The sequence below is a fragment of the Sorghum bicolor genome, chromosome 3, assembly GCF_000003195.3.
Source record: "Sorghum bicolor cultivar BTx623 chromosome 3, Sorghum_bicolor_NCBIv3, whole genome shotgun sequence".
In the NCBI taxonomy this organism is placed as follows: Eukaryota; Viridiplantae; Streptophyta; class Magnoliopsida; order Poales; family Poaceae; genus Sorghum; species Sorghum bicolor.
The window spans coordinates 40,189,153-40,213,188 of NC_012872.2; the positions used below are offsets into that span (position 1 = coordinate 40,189,153).

The following is a 24,036-nucleotide window of genomic DNA, read 5'->3' on the forward strand; positions in this document are numbered from 1 at the left end:
CATGAAGACAGAGTTCATTAAATACATGAAATGGGCCAGTGCATTGGTCAACCCAAAGGACATCACCAAGTATTCATACAGCCCACAACGGGTTGTAAAAGACGTCTTGGGTACATCTTCTGGCTTGATTTTGATTTGGTGGTACCCTGATCTCAAATCAATCTTTGAGAACACTTTAGCCCCGGCTAACTGGTCAAACAGCAAGTCAATACGGGGCAATGGGTACTTGTTTTTAATCGTCACTTCATTCAACGAACGATAATCAACACACAGCCTTAACGTTTGATCTTTTTTTTTTCACAAATAAGGCTGGGCAACCCCATGGAGAGGAACTGGGCTGAATAAAACCTTTCTGCAACAACTCTTGTAGTTGGGTTTTCAATTCGGCCAGTTCTTTCGGTGCCATTCGGTAGGCTAACATCATCACCGGTGAGCTCTCGGCCTCCGCGGTAGGGTGGGCTAGCATCTTTGGCCTCTCGCGCAACCCCTGGGACACACAGGACACCCCTACTCCCTCCTACTCCCCTTGCCCGCGTCCATGGCAGACTGCGAGGCTAACGGCCCGAACACCGGCCACTACAAGCGGATAGAACGCAAACCAAAGGGCACATGAGCATGAGGGGCTCACCACGACTTCAACGGAGCAAGGAGCAGCGGTGGAGGGGCTCGGAGAGGAGCTGGCCACGGTGAAGCACTTGTGGCGGTGTTTCGGCCGGAGTCGGTGGGGAATGGCTCAGTGGAGGACTACAGCGGGTTAGAGCTTGCGCTCGGAGGCGCAATCGGTTGCTGAGTTCTTGGCGGAGCTGCTGGGGTTCTCTGGTGGCTTGGAAGGGAGCGAGGAGGGCGAATTTGGTGGGCGTAGTGAGCTCGTCGGCGTCGGAGTTCAGAGGGAAAGGAAGTTTTTCCACGGCGGCTCGGGGTTTTATCCTCACGACGCAGTGCTTGCTGCGGATGAGGATGCCAGGGCGACGCCCAGCAAGCAAGCAGCTGTGTGGCGAGGCGCGTGGCGGCGCTGGACGCAGCAGCTCTGCCCCGGCGGCAGTGCATCCCCCCTGCAAGCCATATCCCATTATTTTGTTGTTTTGCAAAATTCGTCCAAACTTTGAACTGAAGTCAAAATTTGGTTAAAACAAAAGTTGTACAGAATTTTACAACCTACAAAACATCTTTTGGTGTCCAAAACTGATTCTAAGTGGAAGATTGTGAATTTGACAAAACAGTTTGAATTTCAAATCTCAAATTGGGAAAAATTCCAATTTTGAATTGGGGCAGATTAGAAATTCCAAAATTACTTTTGATTTTCCAAAACAACTTGAAAAATTCCCAACATGAAAGTTGTTCAACTTTTTTAGCTCTACAACTTTTATGTTGGCCACTTTTCAAGACTCCAAATATTTTTGAATTGGGGATTCAAATTGGAAAGGGGGACATTTTCTAGAAATCTGTATTTTCAAAATTACTTTGAATTTTGTATTAAAACTTCAAAAACTCAAAATACCAAAGTTGTACATCTTGACAAAATCTACAAATTTGCTTCTGAACTCAACCTCAAATTTTGTTTAGTTTTTAAATTGTGCAAAAGGGGGCAAATCTAGGGTTCTAAAATCAGGGTTTCCCCCCTATTTTCTCAGAAACCTTCCACCCTAGGGATTTCACAACCATACTAGCTTTAACACACCTTGCAAGCACACTTTAATTCCCTAAGCACAAGCAATCAAAATAAACTTGTTTTAATTTGATGCATCAAGTGTTGCTTAATCAATATGCGATGCAATGCTCATGATGACATGATCCAGTTTTAGTAACCGTAACATCGGGGATGTTACACTAAGGGAGCAGGACATTCTAGATGGGGAAACACTCGAGGATCACACCATCAAGGTCTTGACATATGGGCCATCATGCCTCGTCACAACTTCGCGAACCTATGACATTAGTGGCTTCACGTTCTGTACCAAGTGCAAGGACCAAAAGAGCATGGCACAAAACAGTGGTGTTCGATGCCTTAGACTCTGAAACTGGTGAGGAAACGACTTACTTTGGCTACGTTGAGGACATTTGGGAACTAGACTATGGTACATTTCAGATCCTTGTATTTCGGTGTCAATGGGTTGAAGGCAAACATGTCACAGTGGACAACTATGGAGTCAGAGTTCTAGATCTAAGCAAGGTAGGCTACAAAGATGATCTATGGATAATGGCTAACCATGCTGCATAGATCTTCTTTGCTGAGCAGGTCCTCTCTCCTAATGATAAGAAGAAAATTACTGACCATCCAAAGCATGTAGTTTTCCCTAGAAAGCAACAAGCCATAGGAGTTGATGGTGTATCTGACCTGGATGAATTTAACCAGTTTAGTGACATGTCTCTCTTTGTAGATGACCATCCAGTGAAGATAAGGAACTTTGAGCGAAGCATTCCACAGAGCTCGTTGCACTAAGTGCGTCACGATGGACAAGGAAGAACAATACCTACCTAGATTTTATTTGTCATTTGCCATGTAATCCATTTATGATAAAATATGTACCTTATGCTATGTTTGTACTTTATTCCTCAAACTTTTTCTGAGTCTTATTAGTGTCATGGGTGTTCAATCCACCAAGTTTGGGATTTTTCTGACGTGGTTTGGTACTTTATCTCGTTTAATTGACTTTCCGCGTAACGTCTCTAAGTAATTAGCGATTGAACTGAGTCTACCACCGAAACGACTCCAAATGGTGCCAAACTTCTCCACAAGGTCTCATCTACCCTAGGAATCAAAATTTTGTCGATGTTTATGAAAACCCCTAGTGGGATCCGGATGTAATCCACCATTTTTCATCTCATTTAGAGCGGAGAAAAATATAATAATAGCTTACATAGCTAGAAATTCAAGAGATCTTGTGTGGGGCCATCATTTAGATCTAGGTACTTGCAAAAAAATTGAAGTCATTTGGAGATAGGCATAACATACATGCTTCACAGAGGTAGAAGAGCACTTGCACCAAACCATGCCCTAACACTTGGGTTACTCCCCTTTATGTGGTGGATCAAGGAATATACTTTTCACAACATGTAATTCACAACATGTAAATTAGTTTCAAATTTTTTTGGTATTCCTATAATTATTTATGATTAAACAAGATATGGGGTCAATATTCAATTTAAATCATTTGCAATAGAGCTACATATAAAAGTATCTCAAACATGGCATTTGATATTATTAACATGTACATCTACTTAATAGAAACACAATAATCTTTTTTCACTATATTTGGACCAGTATTTGATAAGATATGAATGTTTGAAGCTTTTAAAATAATTCTGAAAAATAATTTAAAAACTAATTCAAAATCCTTTCTACTGACGGTTCTTCTAGCAAACCTCCTGTAGAAATGCATTTCTATAGGCGGTTCACATAGCCACCCGCCTGTAAAAATGCATTTCTATATGCGGTGGTCAATGCCAACCGCCTGTAGAAATGGCGGGGTCAATACCACCCGCCTGTAGAAATGACCGTGGTACATAACATTGGAAGAGATTGAAATTTTTCTAAGTCACAAGGCGGGTTAGTTTTTCAAACACACGCGCCGTCAGGCTGTCGGTATTTTCCGCCGCCGCCGCACGCTAGCTCTGCCTGCCGTCGCGACGCCTCGGAGCCCTTCGACGCCTTCCCACGTGGTAAGCTCCTCTGCTCTAGCTGGCCGGCCGAGGAGAGAGGCGAATGGGGGAGAGAGGCGGCCGGCGGCGGTGCGAGGCGGGTGCGGCTACGACGGTGGGTGCAGCTGCGGCGGCGGCAGGTGTGAGGCGGGTGCGGCTGCGACGGCGGGTGCGGCTGTGGCAGCGGCTGGTGGTGGGTGCGGGTGCGGCACCGGCGAGTGTGGATTCGGCGGCGAGTGTGGGGGGAGAGAGGGCCGGCCGAGGTAGGGGACGACCCGACCGTGGGCCCAACCTGGCAGAGCCACCGTGGGCCGGCTCAGAGCCGGGCCCAGTGAGAGAGAAGAGAGATTTGAGTTTTTTTAACTTCAATTATTCATTTATGTATTTAATAGTTATAATGCTAACATAATTTAATTATTCACATATATATTCAATTATTTAACAATATATTTATTCAATTATTCAATTATTTATATATGTATTATGTCTTTAATCCTTTATATATAAATAATATATATGGATGTATTAATTTGTGCCTATCTTTTTTGTAAGATCTCAACTTTGCGCACGTGATTGAATCTATAAATATTATTTATGTATGTATGGAAATCAATAAATATTATTATTTATGTATGATGTATTGAAATATGTGTATGTCTATTTCAAAAATAATACGTATTATGTCTTTAATCCTTTATATATAAATAATATATATGGATGTATTAATTTGTGCCTATCTTTTTTGTAAGATCTCAACTTTGCGCATGTGATTGAATCTATAAATATTTTTTATGTATATATGGAAATCAATAAATATTATTATTTATGTATGATGTATTGAAATATGTGTATGTCTATTTCGAAAATAATATGTATTATGTCTTTAATCCATTATATATAAATAATATATATAGATGTATTAATTTGTGCTTATCCTTTATATATAATGCTAACATAATTTAATTAATTATTATGTCTTTAATCCTTTATATGTAAATAATATATGCATGTATTTAATTAATTTGTGCCTATCTTTTTTGTAAGATGTCGATTTTGCGCATGTGATTGAATCTATAAATATTATTTTTTATGCCGGCAGGATGCCCAAAATTCCCACGCCGCCATCTTCCTCCGTCTTCCTCCATGTTAGTGTATGCTTTATAATATATGATAGTGTATGGTTTATAATATATGTTAGTGTATTAGTGTATGTAAATTGAATATGTAAATTTAATTTTATGCTTTACTATATATGTTAGTGTATGCTTTATAATATATGTTAGTGCATGCTTTATAATATATGTTAGTGTATTAGTGTATGTAAATTTAATCTCTTTGTATATGAATTAGTTTATATGTTAGTTTATGATATATTAGTGTATATACTCCAGGATACATAAATTTAATTTTATACACAAATTACATAGATTTCTACAATGAGTTCTCCGCACAAGGACGAAGCACTGCAGTCCCAACCAACGGAGCAAGTAGAAGGGTCATCCCACCCTATGGAACAAGATCTAGAGGTCACGAAGCAAGTAGAAACAGGCGAAGCATCAGGATCGTCATACGAACAAGAAGCTAGCGATGACATGGAGCCTCTAGAAGTGAGGAAGACTTGTCGTGAATTGGCACATGACTCCGATTACAATCCAGAAGCCGATGAGGTAAATTAGATATATTCATGATTTTATGTAATTAAATGATTTCTATTCATAGTTTCTACATATAAACACGCCCATGGTTCACATATCTATACTCAGGAGGCAATGTCTGAGTGTAGAGAGATGATGTCTTAGGGGGAAGTGGCACACGAAGACACACCGGAAGTGACGATCTCAACAACAAGCCCTGAGAGGCCATGTTAGTCCAGGAAAAGGAAGTGGCTATGTTTGAAACGAGGCGAGATATGGTTGAACCAATTTCCAGATGACACATATGCCATCACAGATGTGAGCACTACTAGACAGCCCCTAGCTCCAGAGGAGGTCCTACCCAAATACAGAAACACAATTAGTTTCTATACGATGGACTTTCTTGATATCACAATTAAGAACTGGTCCAATGTGTCGAATAATGGCAAGATAAAAATTTGGGATAAGATTAAGACGAGGTTCCAGTTTCCTAGGAATGTGCCAGAAGATTTAGTGAAGGCATATACAATGAAGCAGTGTGCGGTTAGTTTACGAAATTGGAGGTCGGAGATGAATGTAAAGTATGCAAAGATAGGGATGGATCCAACAACCAAATACAAGATTACTAAAGAGCAGTCGGCTGTTTTTCTAGAGCAGAGGAACGACCAAAACTTCTTAGCTCGGAGCGAAGCCAACTGTAAGTGCATTCGCCCCCGTTGTGGGTTTTGATAATTGATGACAATCAAATTAGGAACTAACATGTTTATCAAGTATAATCTACAGGTGTTAGTTCATTAATGGAATCAAACAAACACATTTGGTGAATCACAACACCCCCAAAATTTCATCATTTGAGCGACGTTTCAACTCAAGAAGCTACCTAGTTTTATTTCTTGTTTGAGTCATAGGAAACGCCGCACTATTAAGAGGGATGCAAATTGTGTTGGTAAGATGAGGATAAGGGTGCTCATGTCAACTTAGCTTTTGCGCTTGAGAGACACACTTGCACACACGAACAACTAGGAAGTTTCTTCTCTGCCAGGGTGAGCCGGTAGTACCAGCTCTCAGGGCCGGTGGTACCGGCAGTGCCAGTCCTTCTCCTAAGTTTTGCGAGAAAATGAACTACCGGTAGTACCGGGATTTGACCGGTGGTACCGGCTACCGCCGGTGGTACCGTTGAAACGCCAGTAGTAACGACAGGCCAAATTTTCGTAGAACTGCTGAATACGGAATTTGAACTGCCGGTGGTACCGGCGCTGGCCGGTGGAATCGGCTCAAGGCCGGTAGTACCGGTAAATCTTTTTCTCGCATTTTCCACAGCCCTCTCTCGTTTACATCTGAGGACACCGGTGGTTGCACCGGTAGTACCAGCAGGTGTTCTAAACTCTAGTATAAATAGCTCTCTCCTCTTTTCTAACCGTTGGTTTGCTCATTCTAGCTATTCCACATCTGAGAAAACATTCTCCAAGCTTTGTCTCACCCACTTTCTCTCCCTCTAGCTCCTAGACTTCATTTCTTGAGAGATTCGAGCTAGAGAAGGGAGATTAGAGAGTTGGGAGCTTTGATATGTGACTTGAGCACTTGGTTCCTCGTCTTGCCGGTTTGGTTTGCATTTGTTACTCTTGGGTTCTTGGAACCCTAGCTAGCTAGGCGTTCTTCGTGGTAGCCCGTGTTGATTCAGTTGTGTGGGCACCCTGAAGTGTTTGTATTACCCCTTGATTCTTAGTGAAAACATCAAGCTAACCTTTGTGGTTGCTTGAGGAGGAGACATAAGGGGTCAGACCTTCGTGGTCGCCTCAACAACGGGGACGTAGGAACTCCTCACTGGAGATTGCCGAACCTCGGGAAAATACCTTGTCTTGCTGTGGCGGTAGCTTCAACTACCCATTGTCTTGTGTTCTTTGTGTTCTTTCTCTTTCCACTCTTTGATAGGTAAACAAGGGTCGATCTACGTTGTGGAGAAGAACCAAGCTAAGGAATCTTCAACAACATCCTCTCCTACATCTAGGAAAGTGGGGTAACACTCAGATCTGAAATCTAAGCTCATTACACTCTGATTTCGTAGCTGTTCTAGGGAGTCGGTAGTACCAGCAGTTTGCGTCGGTAGTACTGGCTGTCTTACACCAGTAGTACCGGCCCAAACTGTCGGTGGTACCGACAAGCATTTGACTTCCGCAACCTGAGTTTTTTGTTTCAGGTTTTTAGATACGCCTATTCACCCCCTCTCTAGGCCAATTAGATCTTTTCAATTGGTATCAGAGCAAGGTTCCTCGTACAAACACTTCACCGTGTGAGGAGCAACCTTGGACAAGATGGATCCTACAACTCAACAACAAATCGTTGAGCAAATCACAGCACAGATCACAGTATCCTTGCAGTTGCAGTAGAAAGAGCAAATGAATAAGATGCAAGAAGAGCTAGACAAGATAAAAGAATTCCCAAGTAAAAAGAATCACCAGTCGGATAGTGAAGGTGGAAATGAAGATGCTAGCAAAGTGTCAAAGACCTACAACAAAACTGGGTTTGATTATAGCAGCTCAAGCAAGAATCCAACATTGCCAATGATCAACCCTAGAAAGCCACCTCCATTTGATGGTATAAGGTACACCGATTGGGCACATAGAATGAAGTTACACCTCATTGGCGCAAGATGTTGGGAAGTAGTGGACATTGGTGTGAATCCACCGCAAGATCCAAATGAGTGGACTCCCAAAGATGAGAGAGACTTTCATCTCAATGCAACAGCTGCCACCTTGATCTTGCATGTCTTACCCCAGCGGACAACAACAAAGTCAATGGTATGGTGAATGCTAAGCAAATTTGGGACATCTTGAAAATGTCATTTGAGGGAGACAAAAGTGTAAGAGTAGGAAACATTGAGCTCTTACAAAGCAAGATTGAGACCTTTTGCATACTTGAGGAAGAAACAACAAAAGCGATGTTTAATAGATTCATGTCATTGATCAATCAAATTGGAGCACTTGGAGCAAAAACGTGGGATGATAACTCTGCAGCAAGAAAGATTTGTAGAGTGTATAGACAAAGGAACAACATGCTTGCATCCGTCATCATGGAGAAAGACAACTATCACACTATGACTCCTCAAGAAATGCTAGCAAAGTTGATGCACCATGAAGTCTTGGATGATGAAGCCAAAGAAGCCCTAAATCAAAGAAAGAACATAGCACTCACAGCTTCACATGGAAGTGAGTCAAGTCATTGCATCAAAGGATGTTGTGACCATAAGCACAAAGATGACGATGATCTTGATGAAGAACAAGCCATGCTAGTGGGAAACTATAAGAACTATCTAAGAATGAAGAAAGATAATATGAGGAGATATGGAGGAAACAAGCCATATAGAAAGAGGTTTTGCTATGAGTGTGGTGACACCGGCCATCTTGCAGCTGATTGTCCCAACAAAGGAAAGAAGTCAAGGTACAACAAACAAAGTGACAAGAAGTACAAGGACAAGAAGAAAGGGGAAGCTCACCTCGGGCAAGAATGGCAATCGGACAGTGACAGTGATGATGATGATTATAATGAGAAGAAGAGTATGGCTGCCATCGCCGTACAAGAAAGATCTTCCTCAACCAAGATCTTCACCAACAAAGCCTCATCCACAACACTCATCTCCGACACCCACTCATCGCCTAGGCTCTTTGCTAATCTCTCCGATGACGATGATGACTCTCCTACATGCCTTATGGCAAAAGGAGACAAGGTACAAACTGACTCCTCTCCTCAAACCACTAGCGATTATGATAGTGATAATGAAGATGATGAAAACTATGCTAATAATCTCATGAAGAAATATGGTAAAACTGCTGCAACTAAAATTCTAAAGCTAATATACGCTAATGACAAGCTTGAGTCATGCATCGAGTCGCAAGGCGAATTGCTCCTAGAGGAAAGGGAGAAGAACCGAGGGCTCGAAGTATGTCTCTTCAAGGAAAAGGAGAGGGTTGAGAAATTGGGTGTAGAATTGTCTCTAGTCAAAGACTCCAATGAGCGATTGACTAAGGAACATTCCTCACTCAATGGCTCTTTGGCTAGCCTAAAGATTGATCATAGTTTGGCTCAAGAGAGCCTCACAAGCTTGACAACTAATATCATGAGCTTGAACTAAACTATGTAAAGCTTTGGTCTAGCACCTCTACCGCATCTAAGGATTCAAAGGCTTCTACAAGTAAAAGCTATGAAAGATGCATAAATGTTGATATAAATGCATGTGTCACTAACCATGATGAGTTAGCCAAGAAGGACAAAGAAATTCAAAGACTGAACACTATTGTCAAGATTGGTTGCAAGTGCAAGGATAAGCAACCGGTAAATGTGTTCAAGGCATCAAGGCACCCCATAATCAAGGATGGCCTCAGATATAATCGGTACAATGGTAAGGCCAATGGGAGAAACATGATAAATGGGGTGGCTTGTGTGAAGTTCAACAAGAGTGTGCCTCTTGTTGACCTTATTGACAAGGTGAACAATGTTGCCACTCCTATATCCCACTTGGAAGCAACAAGAGCATCAAGAAGAAGCAAGGGAAGTGTCCATGCAACAAGCGCCTATCTCACGTAATCACATTTGTGATTACATGTGTTGTTGGGATAAGGATGGCAAGATTATTGTGAATTATGTGGGCGCCCTCAAGAAGAGACAAATCTTGAGGAGTGTTTGGGTGCCCAAATCTCATGTGTCTAACCCTCTAGGTTCCAACTCAGCACCAAAAACAAAGGCTTAATCATCTCTTGTAGGTTTATACCTCCGGTGGACCAAGTTGGGTGCTTGATAGTGGATGCAGAAATCACATGACCGGAGAGAAGAACATGTTCACCTCCTTTCAACCAAATCAAATCACAAGTGATAGGATTGTCTTTGGTGATAATAGTAAAGGAGATATTCTTGGTTTAGGTAAAATTGCAATTTCAAATGATAATTCCATTTCAAATGTTTTGCTTGAGGATTCGTTGGGATACAATTTGTTATCCGTCTCACAACTTTGTGAGAAGGGTTACAATTGTCTCTTTACGGATAAGGGTGTGGAAGTCTCTAGAAGGATGGATTCCTCTATTGCTTTTACGGGTCAACTAAAGGGCAAGCTATATCTAGTTGACTTCTCAGCTAGTAGAGTGGGGACCGAGACTTGTTTAGTGGCAAAATCTAGCATGGGCTGGCTGTGGCATCACCGTCTAGCCCATGTTGGGATGAGGAACTTGGCCGATCTTCAAAGAGGTGAACACGTCCTTGGACTAACGAATGTTTCTTTTGAGAAAGATACAATTTGCAGTGCATGTCAAGCGGGAAAGCAAATTGGAGCCAAGCATCCCGTGAAGAACATTGTGACTACATCAAGACCACTTGAGCTACTTCACATGGACTTGTTCGGACCCAATGCTTACATAAGCATTGGTGGTAACAAATATGGTTTTGTAACTGTTGATCACTTTTCTCGCTTCACTTGGGTATTCTTTTTGAAGGACAAGAGTGAGACCTAAGGGATCTTCAAGAAGTTTGCAAGAAGGGCTCAAAATGAGTTTGAATTAAAGATCAAGAAAGTGAGAAGCGACAACGGGACCAAATTTAGAAACACCAACATTGAAGCATACCTTGATGAAGAAGGCATCAAGCATGAGTTCTCGGTTGCATATACTCCAAAACAAAACGGTGTGGTGGAAAGGAAGAACCGAACACTCATTGAAGCCGCAAGAGTAATGTTGGATGAATACAAGATTTCCGAAAAGGACTATTGGGCGGAAGCCGTTAACACGGCATGTCACGCCATCAACCGGTTATACCTCCACGAGTTGAAGAAGAAAACTGCCTACGAGCTCCTAACCGGTAAAAAGCCTAAGGAGGATTACTTTAGAGTTTTTGGATGCAAGTGTTTCATACTTAATAAAAGATCCAAAAGCTCTAAGTTCGCACCAAAAGTTGATGAAGGGTTCTTGCTTGGTTATGCTACTAATCAACATGGCTATCGTGTTTTCAATGAGACCACCGGTCAAATTGAAATAGCGGTACACGTGACTTTTGATGAAATGGACGGCTCTCAAAAGGAGCAAGTCAATGCTGAAATTCTAGGTAAAGAAGAGCCATCTCGCCAAGTAATCAAAAAGCTTGCCACAGGTGAAGTGAAACTCGTTGAAGAAGAAGAAGATGATGCACACATGCAAATTTCTCGTGACCCAAACTTGCATCATGGGTCAACCAATGCCCATGATGATGCTTCCACATCAAGAAGAGGTCATGAATTAAGAGAACAAGTTCGATAAGATCCACCTCAAGCACAAGAACCAAACCAAGATGGAGATCAAAATGTTCAAGATCTAGGTTATCCAATCAACCAAGACCATGAAGATGAAGACGATGGTCCTATTCAAACAAAAACAACAGTGCCTCACCTAAGAGTTCATCACTCTATTCAACGGTATCATCCTGTTGACAGCATTTTGGGAGACATACAACGAGGGGTAACAACACGCTCTCGTTTAGTTGGTTTTTATGAACATTACTCTTTTGTCTCCTCTATGTTGCCAAATAGGGTGGAAGATGCCTTGAAGGATCCAGATTGGGTGATGGCTATGCAAGAGGAGTTGAACAACTTCACTAGGAATGAAGTCTGGTCCTTGGTGGAAAGACCCAAGCAAAACGTGATAGGAACCAAATGGGTCTTCCGCAACAAAGAAGATGAGTATGGCATGGTCACTAGAAACAAGGCTCGGTTGGTTGCCAAAGGTTTCACTCAAATCGAAGGTTTGGATTTTGGGGAGACTTATGCACCTGTAGCCATGCTTGAATCTATTCGCATATTACTTGCCTTTGCTGCTCACCATGATTTCAAGTTGTTTCAAATGGACGTGAAAAGTGCATTCCTCAATGGCCCCCTCTCCGAAACCGTGTATGTGGAGCAACCACCATGTTTTGAAGATCCACATCATCCCGATCATGTCAATAAGCTTGACAAGGCACTCTATGGGCTTATGCAAGCCCCTAGAGCTTGGTATGATTATGTAACAGAACCGTCCAATTTATAAGAATTCAAGTGAATTAGCAACCACGGAGGCAGTCAAGCCAATGGACTTGAACCCATATAAACCCGTTAGTCCGACGAAATTTCAAAAGACCTCGATTCAACCAACATACAACCAAGATCGTACATGATCAAGCATCGCCATCATAGATTACACACATTTCATCATAGAACATAAGTTTACATCACATCAGAGTTTAAAAGAGGTTATTACAAACTAGAGTAGTAGCGGAAACAAAGTAGTTTTAAAACATCGCACCCTCAGTTTATAATACAAGCCAGTTCCATGGTCAAACCCAACAAAAGCATAACTGAAGATAGAGAAGGTGATCGTGCCCATGATCTATTCATCGTCCGCAGCTAGATGATGACAGTTAGCACAGTAGCCGTGATAAACAACATCATCTGCAACAAGGGTAAATAAAACCCTGAGTACGAGAATGTACTCAGCTAGACTTACCCGTCTTAAACCAAAAATATGTGACTCCAAGGAGTATGCAAGGCTGGTCTTTGTGGACTGGTTTGACTCACCTTTTTGCACAAAAAGCCTTTGTTGTAGGTAACCCATTTAAAATATTTCAGCAGCAGGTTTATTACTTAACAACTATCCACTAGGTTAGCACCTGTTCTAAGCATAAACTTGAGTATTTAAGCATCACAATAGTAACCATATCCGGATTATCACTTAGCTATCAATATTCTCATCATAACCATTAAGTTTATTTAGTGAGTTCTACGTGCGACTACCCGTGTCAAGTTCTCACTATCCGGGAGAGACGGCGATTCGAATCGATTCCTATCCAGCTGGAGGGGTATTCCTAGCACTCACCCAAGCATACTTCATGAGGGCAGCTCGGATCACCTTTAGCACAACTTCGGACCAATTCACGGGTCCGTACAGCGCCGCAACCCTAGGGACCGCCAATCTGCTAGGGTCAGGACTCTAACCTGACACCTTGGTCTTACGCCATTGACTCCCCGCACATCCTTACTACCAACCGGGGTGCGCACTTAAACCGAACGGGATATCCGGCCGGAGATGCACTCGTAGGCTTCGCGGTTGGAACGACTTATCCGGCCAGCTAAGTGTTAGGCATGCGTTCAACATGACACGAGGACGTTATAGCAATTAGTCCTTAATCGACACAGACGAGGATAGATTCACACCCAAGACCTCCATGCCATGTTGCTGCACTATCGTCATCCCGCCCGGTCTCAAGTTCAATATTAGCACATGGTTGTTTCCACGATAGCAACTATAGCCAACCGTGATCATCATCCACCTAACTCTCGCAGGTGACGGGAAATCACCCGGCTTCTACCGAGCTAAGCATGGCTAAGCATTATTTCGATCCTGGACCTACTTAGGTGAGGTATGAGGTGGACAAGGTAGTCATTATGCAGCAAGGGTGTCATATCAACGCCTAACACTTAGTGCAACAATACATCAACATAGTCAATTGATAGCTGGATATGATATCAAAAATAGTAGGAGGCTTATAATGCTCCGGAGCTTGCCTTCAACGTAAGTAGAGGGACGGTGGTCAGGGCACTCCGGCAAGTCCTCCTCCTCAGCTCCTTGAGGTAGCTCTCCTTGCTGTTCTTCCGGTTCCGGCAGCTCGAACTCCAAAACTGTCATGCCTTTGGGTACACCTATATATGCATGACAAGGATCGGAGATAAATATAGAGAATGCACATATGATGCATGATGTCATGATGAAGAGCCAAAGGAGCTGTCGGTGTTTTCCCGACGGGGGGTCACACCAACGAGTGAATTTGTATGCGTGCTCCCCTTTCCAGATGGTGATGCAAAGAGACACAAAGATTTATCCTGGTTCGGGCAAGAGAAGGCCCTACGTCCAGTGGGGGAGGTGAGTTTGTATTATTTTGCACCTAAGTGCTTGTACAGAGGCGAATACAAGCGTGGTATGGAATGAGATGGAGTGTGGAAGCTCTACTGCGTACGAGTGTTGTCTAGCGTGATTGATGCCTGAGTTCGCTCTCCGTGGGGGCGCGCGAGCGACCCCGCGGGGGTTGCCCCCGAGCCCTTGGAGGAGTTTTTGACTCCTTCGAGGGTTATATTGCCTAATTCATAGAAACGCTGTCGACACCAGTGGTGGAAGGTTCTGATTCGCACGTTTTGCGCGGGGTTTCGACGTACTCTCGATAGAGCGAGCGTCATTCACCCCAGATTGAGCTCCCAACGGGTAGTCCAAGTGAGAACATGTGCCCCTTTCGAGGGGGTCAGCTGTAGCCCGGAGGCGTTCTCATAAAGCGGGGTCGACGTGGTCGGGGATGCTGGTCTCGTTCGATAGAGTCTAGTGGCTCGATGCCTCCCGTCGGGGGGATTCCTCTCGACTGTCTCGATCCTACCTCGGACATCCCTAGCGAGTTCTCGAGGTGGGCCTCGATTTTCGACCACTCGCTGGGCATCCCTGAATCTGGTGCTCGAGATCGGCTGTCGAACCCTTTCGGTGGGTCACCCTGCGACCTCTCGTGGCTTTCGTGGGTGCGTACCTTGGCTTTCAAGGGAAGGAAGAGGCCGTGGCGGTTCGCCTTTCTGCCCGTTGGGCGCGTTTTTCAAGCAGGAGCCGTTGCGACACTGTACCGGCATAGAATTCGGAGCGCCCTGTCTGTGAGGAGGAAAAAGACCGTTAGGCGGCGCATTTATGGGTGGAGTTACCTCATTTATCGAATCTGTCCGTTGGTGGGTTTGCTGCCTATAAATATCCCGTGGCATCGCCGCCGTTCCCCCTTCCGCCTTCTGTCTTCATTCTTGCCTTAGCCCTCTCGCCATCTTAGCTCTCTTGCCATCTCACGCGCGCACGCCCCCCCCCCAACAGTAGCGAATCCGCCCTCCTTCCGTCCAAGATGCCTGTGAGACTCGTCGCCGCCGACGACTGGCGCCCGTCATCGATGACGGAACGCCGATTGCTGGAGCTTGAGAGGGAGGGTCTCCTGCGCCACCGCACATCGCTGTCGTCGCCGGAGTGGATCGCACCGCCAGCGAACCATAGGGAGCCCAAACCGCCCAAGGGCTACGTGGTTTCGTTCGCCAAGTTCCACCGCCACAGCCTGGGCGCTCCTCCGAGCCGCTTCATGCGGGCGCTCTGCCACCATTATGGGGTGGAGCTTCAGTACTTCTCCCCAAATGCCATCACCGTCGCGGCGATCTTTGCCGCGGTGTGTGAGGGTTATTTGGGGATGATGCCCCACTGGGAGCTGTGGCTCCACCTCTACAGGGGCGAGCTTTTCAACGCCCCCGCTGGAGCCGCCGGAGTGAGGAAGCCCGTGCGGGCCGGGTGCCTGAACCTGGTGCTGAAGACGGGGAAGACGGAGAGGCCACACGAGTATATCCCGGTGGGGTTATCGTCGAACCACGCCGGATGGGACTCCCAGTGGTTCTATCTGCGGAACGACGACGGTCTTCTCCCTGCCTACACCGGCCGCCTGATCACGGAGTGCCCGGAGAACTGGACGTACGGCGTCGTCCAAGTCCACCAGTCGTGGCTCGATCCCCTCCTCGACGCCCTGAAGAAGCTACGCTTGGAGGGCCTATCTGCCGCTCTCGTCCTCTCGACCGTCTATCATCGGAGAGTTCACCCGCTGATGTCTCGGTCGCTTAGGATGGATGAGATGAGACCCGGCGCTTCGTCCCGGGACCTCGAGGCGTGCCGAATGTCCAACGAGGCTCTGGCGGACGATGAAGTCGCGGCCCGGGTTAGGGCGGCTGTTGCCGATGAGTTCAAGCCGGAGCACGTCAATGGCTTCCCCATGAGGCCCGATGCGGGTTCGATCGACTTGGTACGTTCCTTTATTGTATATGGCTTTGATTTTGGATTTCTTTCGATCCCTTTTTAAGCTTGCCTTTGTTCTGGCAGGGACAGATTGATGTCGGGTCCTCGAGGCCTCCAGTAAAGGAGGATGAGGTCGACCGTGACAAGAGGCGCCAGTCCGCTGAGAAACTGAAGTCCGTCAAGGACTCAGAGATGAAAGAGAAGAAAAAGAACATTCTCGACCGCCAATCGCTGGAGGCGCGTCGAGCCAAGTCCAGGCAGAGGGGGGAGCCTGAAGAAGAATCCCCCAGTGAGGATGATGGCGGGGACGGCGATGACGACAGCGACGATTCCGAGGGGATGGAGTCTTGCCTCGACCGGATCCTCGAGGGTCCGCCTCGAGGCGACGTCGACACCCCGCGGACGGGAACGCCAAAGGAGGGGCCAGGCGGATCTCACCGCCCCCGTGCTGACACCCCTCCCGCGCCCACGCCAAGTCGGGCCGCCCCACGCCCCAACCTCCCCCTGCACCAAAGGCGGATGGCCAGGCTAAGCCCCAGGCGACGGGGCCGTTGACCCGTGGCCGCGCCGCGGCCTCCGAGAAGGGAGAGACTGGCCGCAGGAGCGCTAGCCCCGGCGCTCGCCAGGCGGGAGACGCTGGGCCAAGACCTGCGCCTGCCCGTGAGGGGCCTCGGGCCTTGACGTGGGGTGGCTCAAGGCCCACCGGTCAAGGTACCGGCAGGCGAGCTGTTTTCCCTGTGGGGTAAGTTCTTCGACGCTGTGATTCTCATTCTCCTGTTTCATTGCGTTTTCTCGTATAACGGTCTCCCTTATGCCTGTTTCCCTATCCTCAGGTTGAAGCGGACGCTTGAGCAGGCCCAGCCTTCAATGGCAAAAAGGCTTAAGGTGGGAGCGGCCTCCAAGGACTCGGGTTAGTAGCTTGTTTATGGGATTCGTGTTGTTCTTACGTCGACAGCCATAATGGCTGACCTTTGTTTTGCGTTTTATAGGCTCCTCCGACCCTCAACCACTGACTGGTACCGAGAGTGCCCCGCCTCGTCCCATGGTGGGTGAGTCTGCCCCGTCGTCACCAAAACAAGCCGAGGCGCCTCAGCTCCAAGTGCAGGAGGGAGCCCCCGAGCCTCCCCGATCGGGGGTTGAGGCGGATCCGATCACTATAAGTGACGGGTATGGCGGCGACGGGTCTTCGAGGGATGCCCGCCCTATGGATGAGGAGGTCGAGGCCTCTCCCACCGCGAGAAGGACGCCCTGGCCCGCCAGGCTTCGCTCTATTGAGGAGCAGAGGAAGAAAGAGGAGGAGCACGAGCAGGAACGTCGACAGGGGCCGCAGGAGCAGGAACGTCGACAGGAGCTCCAAGAGCAGCAGCAGCAGGGTGGCCCGCAGCTTGCGGAGCCGCTTGATCCGCCCCAACCGGAGCCGGTAGCGCCGCAGGAGCCTGGAAACCAGGAGGAGGGCCTGCCGGCTTTTGGTCCTCCGACCCCGGCGTGGCTCCGTCCGGGGGTCCCTACCGCGATCCCAGCAGAGTCAGGGCGGGCGGACGGTGTAGTGGCGCTCGCCTGCATGATGCGCACTCCCACTGACTCTGATTCTGAGATCAGGAGGACGATCTACGGTATCGACGGGATCGCGCTGGGGTTCCTCCGGGGGCGTCGATCGTGGGAGGAGCGCGTCCCCTCCGAGGAAGATGAGATCGGGACGTCGGAAGGCAGTGGTGGGAGCAAGACTAGGACGTGGAAGACGGTGGATGACGACGGGCGGTTCCCCTCTCTCGTCGACCTGTTCCTGCGCCACGGGGGTTCTCTCGAAACCATCGAGGAGCTCATCCGAGGCGTCAAGGCGCGCGCCGACCAGGAGATGGAGAACTGGTGTGCTGACCGGATCCGCATCCAGGCTTCCACCGACCCGTCCAAACCCAACATCTTTTTGGACGACCGGAAGGAGGCGGAGAAGTGGGAGCACGTCGAGGAGCTTCGCCTACGGATGAAGCACACGGTGGGGCTCCTGTCTGATGTGGTTAACAACGGGCTCACACTGGCTTACTTTGTAAGTGTTTTTTAGCCCTTAATCCTTATAGAGCATTTGGTTTTTTGTGCTAACTGCTCGACTATCGGCTCGCAGGACCTAAAAGAGAGCTCCCGTATCAAGTCGAGCTTCATCCACGCCACGAGAGGCAGCTGGGAGCAGCTCCCCATCCTCAAGGACCAACTCCTGGAGTCACAGGAGAAACTCCTCAAGGCTTATAAAGAGCTCTTGGCGCTCGATGAGGAGAAGAAGGAGATGGAGGCTGCCCTGGCCGAGGCTTGAGAGGCCTCAAGGAAGGCTGTGGAAGAGGCTGTGCTGCTGAGGGAGCGGGCTCTGACGGTCGAGGAGGCCGCGTCCTGCTGACGGTCCTTAATGCTCACATTTAACCATCAACTAATCATAGAAAAGGATCCAAATACAATCAACACCTAGACTTAGGGTTTTATCTGACAGAATTCCAAGAGTTTTGGTGTTTGTCTATTTCTGCAGGGGGTTATCAGGAAATAAGGAAGAAAGGCCCACACGTCGGGTTTACATAGAGATATTAACGTGCCGCGCAATTTTCTACCATCTAGAAGACTCCAGAACCCACGGGAACGAACGGGAGATGTAACGGAGCCGGGCACTGGGCGCCCGCCCTCCCTTACTGGGCGCCCGCCCTCCCCCCTGGACCAATCAGGGTGAAGTTCGGGGATCATGCTGCACCGACCTAATACTTCAAGGAAAACCACACGATCAATGTCGGTTTGATCCGACGGCCCAGATTCACTTGAAGGGACTATAAAACCAGACCCCCCTGGCCCCTGGAGATCATACCTCTTCTACAGAATCAAAGCTAGGGTTTCAATTCTTCATCCAAGTAGAGAGGATCCCTCTAATTCTTCTAGTTCTACCTCTAGTTCATCTAGATCTAGTTCTAGTTCATCTAGTTCTAGTTCTAGTTCCTCTAGTTCTAGTTCTAGTTAGTTCTAGTTGTAATCTAGAAAATAGGGAGAGAGAAGAGGAGAGCGGAGGAGGAGCCGGATTTGTCGGATCTTCCTCAACATTATACTTTTGCAGCAACTGCTTCGTCCTTCATCGTTCTCCAGGTTCTTCAATTCATAATTTCTGAGTTCTTTAATTACTTTTATTTACATTCAAGTTATTTATTGGATTCCCGCTTGCATCAAGTGCTCTAGTCTTTATAACGCTAGAGTAGTAATTAATAGATTAGACGTGGTGTTTAGCTTGCAATTACCTGGAATTGCACCCAATCCTGCGGATTGTTGTGGTAGCCTTAGGGTAGTGACAGCCCTAACGGTCGACGTATTCCACCACGTTCGGGTCGGTGTTTGTAGGACCGTAGTCAGACCTTCCTAGCCCCCTTCTCATCTCTTTCTGTGGTTAGTGCTCTGATGTCCCGATATAGATAATCTTAAAGTAATTCTTGATTCTTAGATCAAATAGAGAACTCTCAGGAAACTTCCTCTCTTCCCACCAAAAATAATTATATAGTTATCCTTGGGCGATCTTGATTCTTAATTAGTACACTCACGTTCTCTGTGGAAAATCGATACTCTGGAATACTCCCGGGTGAAAGCTACATCGGTATCCGTGCGCTTGCGGATTTTTCTGTTTGCGTTTAAAATACCCAACATGTCCAAAGCCTGGGAGGAGGCCCTGTCCTACAATAACGCCATTGCTGACCTGGACAAGGAGAAGGGTCTCCTCAAGACTGACCTGGACTCCATCCGAGAATCCTTCCAGAGGATGAAGGTGGAGTGTGTGAACTGCGGGATTGCCAGGAGCGTCACGGAGGAAGCAAAGAAGAAGGCCCTCGAAGACCTCGAGGCGGAGCGGGCTCGATCCCGCAGCCTCTCTGACGACGTCGATCATCTAAAGAGGGCGCTGCTAGAGAAGGAAGGAGTCGTCGCACAGGCCGGCAAGGCGATCGAGGATCTACGTGTCGCCAACACCGAGCAGGCACGCTCCAACAGGGAGGTTGAGAGGGCCAACACTAACATGGTTGGCGAAAACACGGCTTTGGAGGAGAGCATCCGCGGTACGTTTCTACTATCGGGTTTTCTTTTCGAGGTGTGTTTCATTTTATCTAAAGTTTTTTGCGTTGGCCTTTTCAGGGTTTAAAGACGAGCTCTTGGCCGCCCAAGTCGAGGCTCGTACCGCCAAGGCCCAGCTTGACGGGGTGGTTGCTTTGAACCGTCGACTGCGGACGGTGATAAGCGATCTCTCGACCTCTTGGGAGGTCGAGCCCATGGACGAGTCGAAGGAGGAAGCTCGAGGCGACGCGCTGGTCGATCAGCTGTGCTATTTAGGCGCGACGCTGAGGGATCGGGTGCGGGACGCTCTCCATATCGGGGTAAAGCGGGCAATGGCAGTTGTCTGCTCAGGCTTTTCCTATGATATGGAGGTGGTGTCTCATGGTTTTGTCACCGACATCTCCAAGACTGACGCGGAGAACGAGGAGAGGCTCCACGCCTTGATCGACGACGTAGATGTAACACCCCAGGTGTTTGTCTTGCGTTTTGGCACTTACATTTCATGAGCATAAGCATCATTTGTCCATATATGATAGTATGAAACATACTTTGATGTGGCGACAAGTGAATGCTTGATGATCCTGCATAATAAAGCTTGTGGGTGCTGATGGTGCTTCTTTCATGTGTATCATCTCCATCTCTACCTAGGTTGATTACTCAAAAAGTTTTATGAAGTTTGGATTCAAAAGGTCAAATGAAAGGATAAGTTACATGCTTGTTGGAATGACCTTATCAAGTAAACGGAACCTTAGGTTACTAACCTAACCTTGCAATCTTGACCAAATGACTCTATATCGACTCTACAACAAAAGTCATGAAGGGTTCATGTTGAGCTTGTGCCAAGAAAATGCTTTATTTGCTCTAAAATCCTAGTTTGAGCTTTATCAAGTTGATACATTGACCAAAGTGAAAGTTTGACTTCAGTACCAGTTATGAGGTTGGACCTTAAATAAAAGTTGTAGTTTTGCTTCTGTAGAACAAACTTTATTTAAAGGTCAAGAGCCAGTTTGGTACCTATCCTAGTGAAATTAAGCTCACAAGATTCAATGCAGTGTTGTTTTGGATCTCAGAAAATTTGGCTAAGTCCTCAAGGTGCTCAGGTTCGGGTACCCTAGTTGGGAGCCTTGTATCTTACTAACCAGGCAGGAACAGTATAAGGTCCTTTAATAAAATATGTAGTATAGTTTGTATGCTACAAACTTTGTTAAAGTGTCCAAGTCCGAATCATCTTCGAAGCCTGTCAAATAATAGTCACAAGATCGAATCTGCTGTAAATTCCAGCATTTCGGATTTCTAAGTCTGGAATTTCAGTTCGTCATGTTGGCATCCCGCGTTCTCCTAATTCTTATGAACAACTTGCTTGGGTACCAAAATAAAAGTTGGAGTACATATTGTGGGCTAGAACATGCCAAAAGGTGACACCAGTTTGATTTTGTTTTGGTCATCAATTTCGAGTTTTGCTAATCACTATCAATTCATTGACACTCAAAGGTTGGCATCAAATTATCTACTAATCTATAACTCTAATGGCTTTGCACTCTTAATCAAAGTTGGAGAGCAGGCCGAGCTTGGCAAACTTCATTTTCGGCCCATGTCCAAATTCGGCCCAGAAAGGGTCCAAATTCACGTCCCACTCTGTGTACTCCGACGCGCGCCACGTATTCGACAGAATGCCGACGTGGTCGTCATGCAAGGGCAGCACGTCCCACCTCCATGCCACGCGCCCCTGCCGTCTCCTCGTCGTGTTTTGGACTGCTGGGTCGCTGGCGGACATCCCCATCCACTTCCTCGCCCCTTCCTTCGCTCTCCACCGCAGGGACGGGAGCATGTCGGCCATGGCCATGGCTGAGCTCCTGGAGCTCCATGGCCGCCGCTGTTCCTTCTCATCCAAGCGCTCCCACGCTCAGCCAGCATCACCACCGCCTCCGCCTCTTCCTCCTCTATAACCAGCGCCCCTCGGCCGAGGTGGAAGACCGCCGGAGCAGCCGATCACCGGCCACCGCCGCCGTCGCCGACGTGTGCACGTGGCCAAGCCGCCACGGGCCCTCTCCCGGCCATCCAAGGCGACCAGCGGGTGTGCGGTGACCTCCTGGTGCTTCCCCACCCCTCCATCGCCGCCGACGAGGCCTCAGCCGGCCGGAACAGGGAGCTCCGGCGAGGTCCTCTGTTTTCCTCGCGACCAAGGACCACGGGGGCAAATTGGACAAAATCCAGGGGGTTTTCTGTAGAACTCATGACTCAGATGAATAGTGCTTCGAGGACCTATTTGTTTTGGAGAAATGCTGGAACTTTGAAAATCAATATAAAATCATAGAAAAATCGTAAATTAGCAAATGTAGACTTTTTGGAATCCTTATGAAATTCTTTTTGCAGTTGATCTATAATATGCCATGTTTTAGGTTAAAGTTTTAGCTGTGGAAAATGATTTTTGCAGCTAGGTTTTTAATACTAGTTGAGTTTGTTTATTTGTATAACTGCTGCTGTAGAGCTCCAATTGAAGTGAACCTTTTGTGGCTTGGTATTCATGTGATGATTGATGTCTGGTAAAAGTTTTAGGATTTTTGAGTGCAGTATAAATGAGTTATTAATTTAACTTTCTTAGGGCTTGATAAATAGTTTATAATTATAAATTAAAATGTAAAAATAGAAAATGTTGTTCCACTACCATTATGTGATATTGTTGTATCATGTTGATATATATTATGGTCATGTGTTTAAAGAAAATGTGAGTTTTAGATTTATCTTGTTCTCACATGGTTAATTGCAATAGAAATTTGTCATTTTCATAGATGTTGATATCTTTATTCAAATGCAGTGAAATTTATACAGTGGGCTATGGATAGTGTTTAGAAGCTACTGTAATGTTGGTGGAAGTTATTGAGCACTTTTGTTATATGTTCTTTAATTCACCTTATTATCCAAATAAATTAAGAAATGCATTAAATAAATTTATTTGGTAATGACCACTATGTTTTCTGGTGTTCTTTAGATATGTGCAAACTGTTGGTAACAATGGTTTTGCTCAAATGCATGTTTGAAACATAAGTTAATAATTAATTGCTTGCAATTGTTGTTTCTAAACAGTTTTTGCAACTATTTGGATTACAATACGTAAATGATGTTTTCTGGGAGTCTTGTATATAGAAAAGTTGTAGATAATTCATTTATATAGCTTCTGTTAAAATTTGGTAGTATTTGGCCTTGTGGTTTGTGAGTTATGTCTGTTCAAAGTTGAATTTCAGAAATGGTTGCTCTCTGTCCTGTTAGGACCTGATTCAGTAATCCTAATATTTCGGCCAGCTTAAGTTGAGAATCATGCTTTGATGTCTAAATATCAAATGTAAATAATTTCTTAAGCTTTCCAGAATGTCTTCTTTCATGTCTTTTGGAGTTATGTAACTCCTGTTATGATTTAAACAAGAAGCTGTTGTGGGCTGTCCTAAAAATGATAGATTGCTTTTATAGTTGTTTGCTTGGTATATTGCTATGTGTGATATTTTTAGTGATAGAATGTGCTCTTGATGTTTATAACAAAGTTGTTCACAATTTAGTAAGATTTCTAGAGAGTCCATAATCATAATTTGTGGACATGTGAAAATGATGTTATATCTGTTTAATGTGGCATGGTATGTCCTGTCTATGCTTTGAACAGAGATGTCTTCATGGGGTTAATTGATCTTGTTAACTATGAAATCATCTTTATATGAGAATAAGAAAGTTGTAGGTAACTTTATAAGCTTTCTGTGAAGTTAAAAATCATGTTTGTTGGAGGGCTACAACTCCAGTTATGCTTGTTTGAAGTTCCTATCAGTTTTCCTGCCTATAATTGTACCCTACTGTTTGGGGCAACATGCGCAGTCCTGATTGTGCAA

At 46.0% G+C, this 24,036-nt stretch overlaps 1 pseudogene; it reads left to right on the top strand.

The window, feature by feature from the left end:
* The window catches only part of LOC110433694, an 88,135-nt pseudogene extending 67,812 nt beyond the window's left edge, over positions 1 to 20,323 (top strand).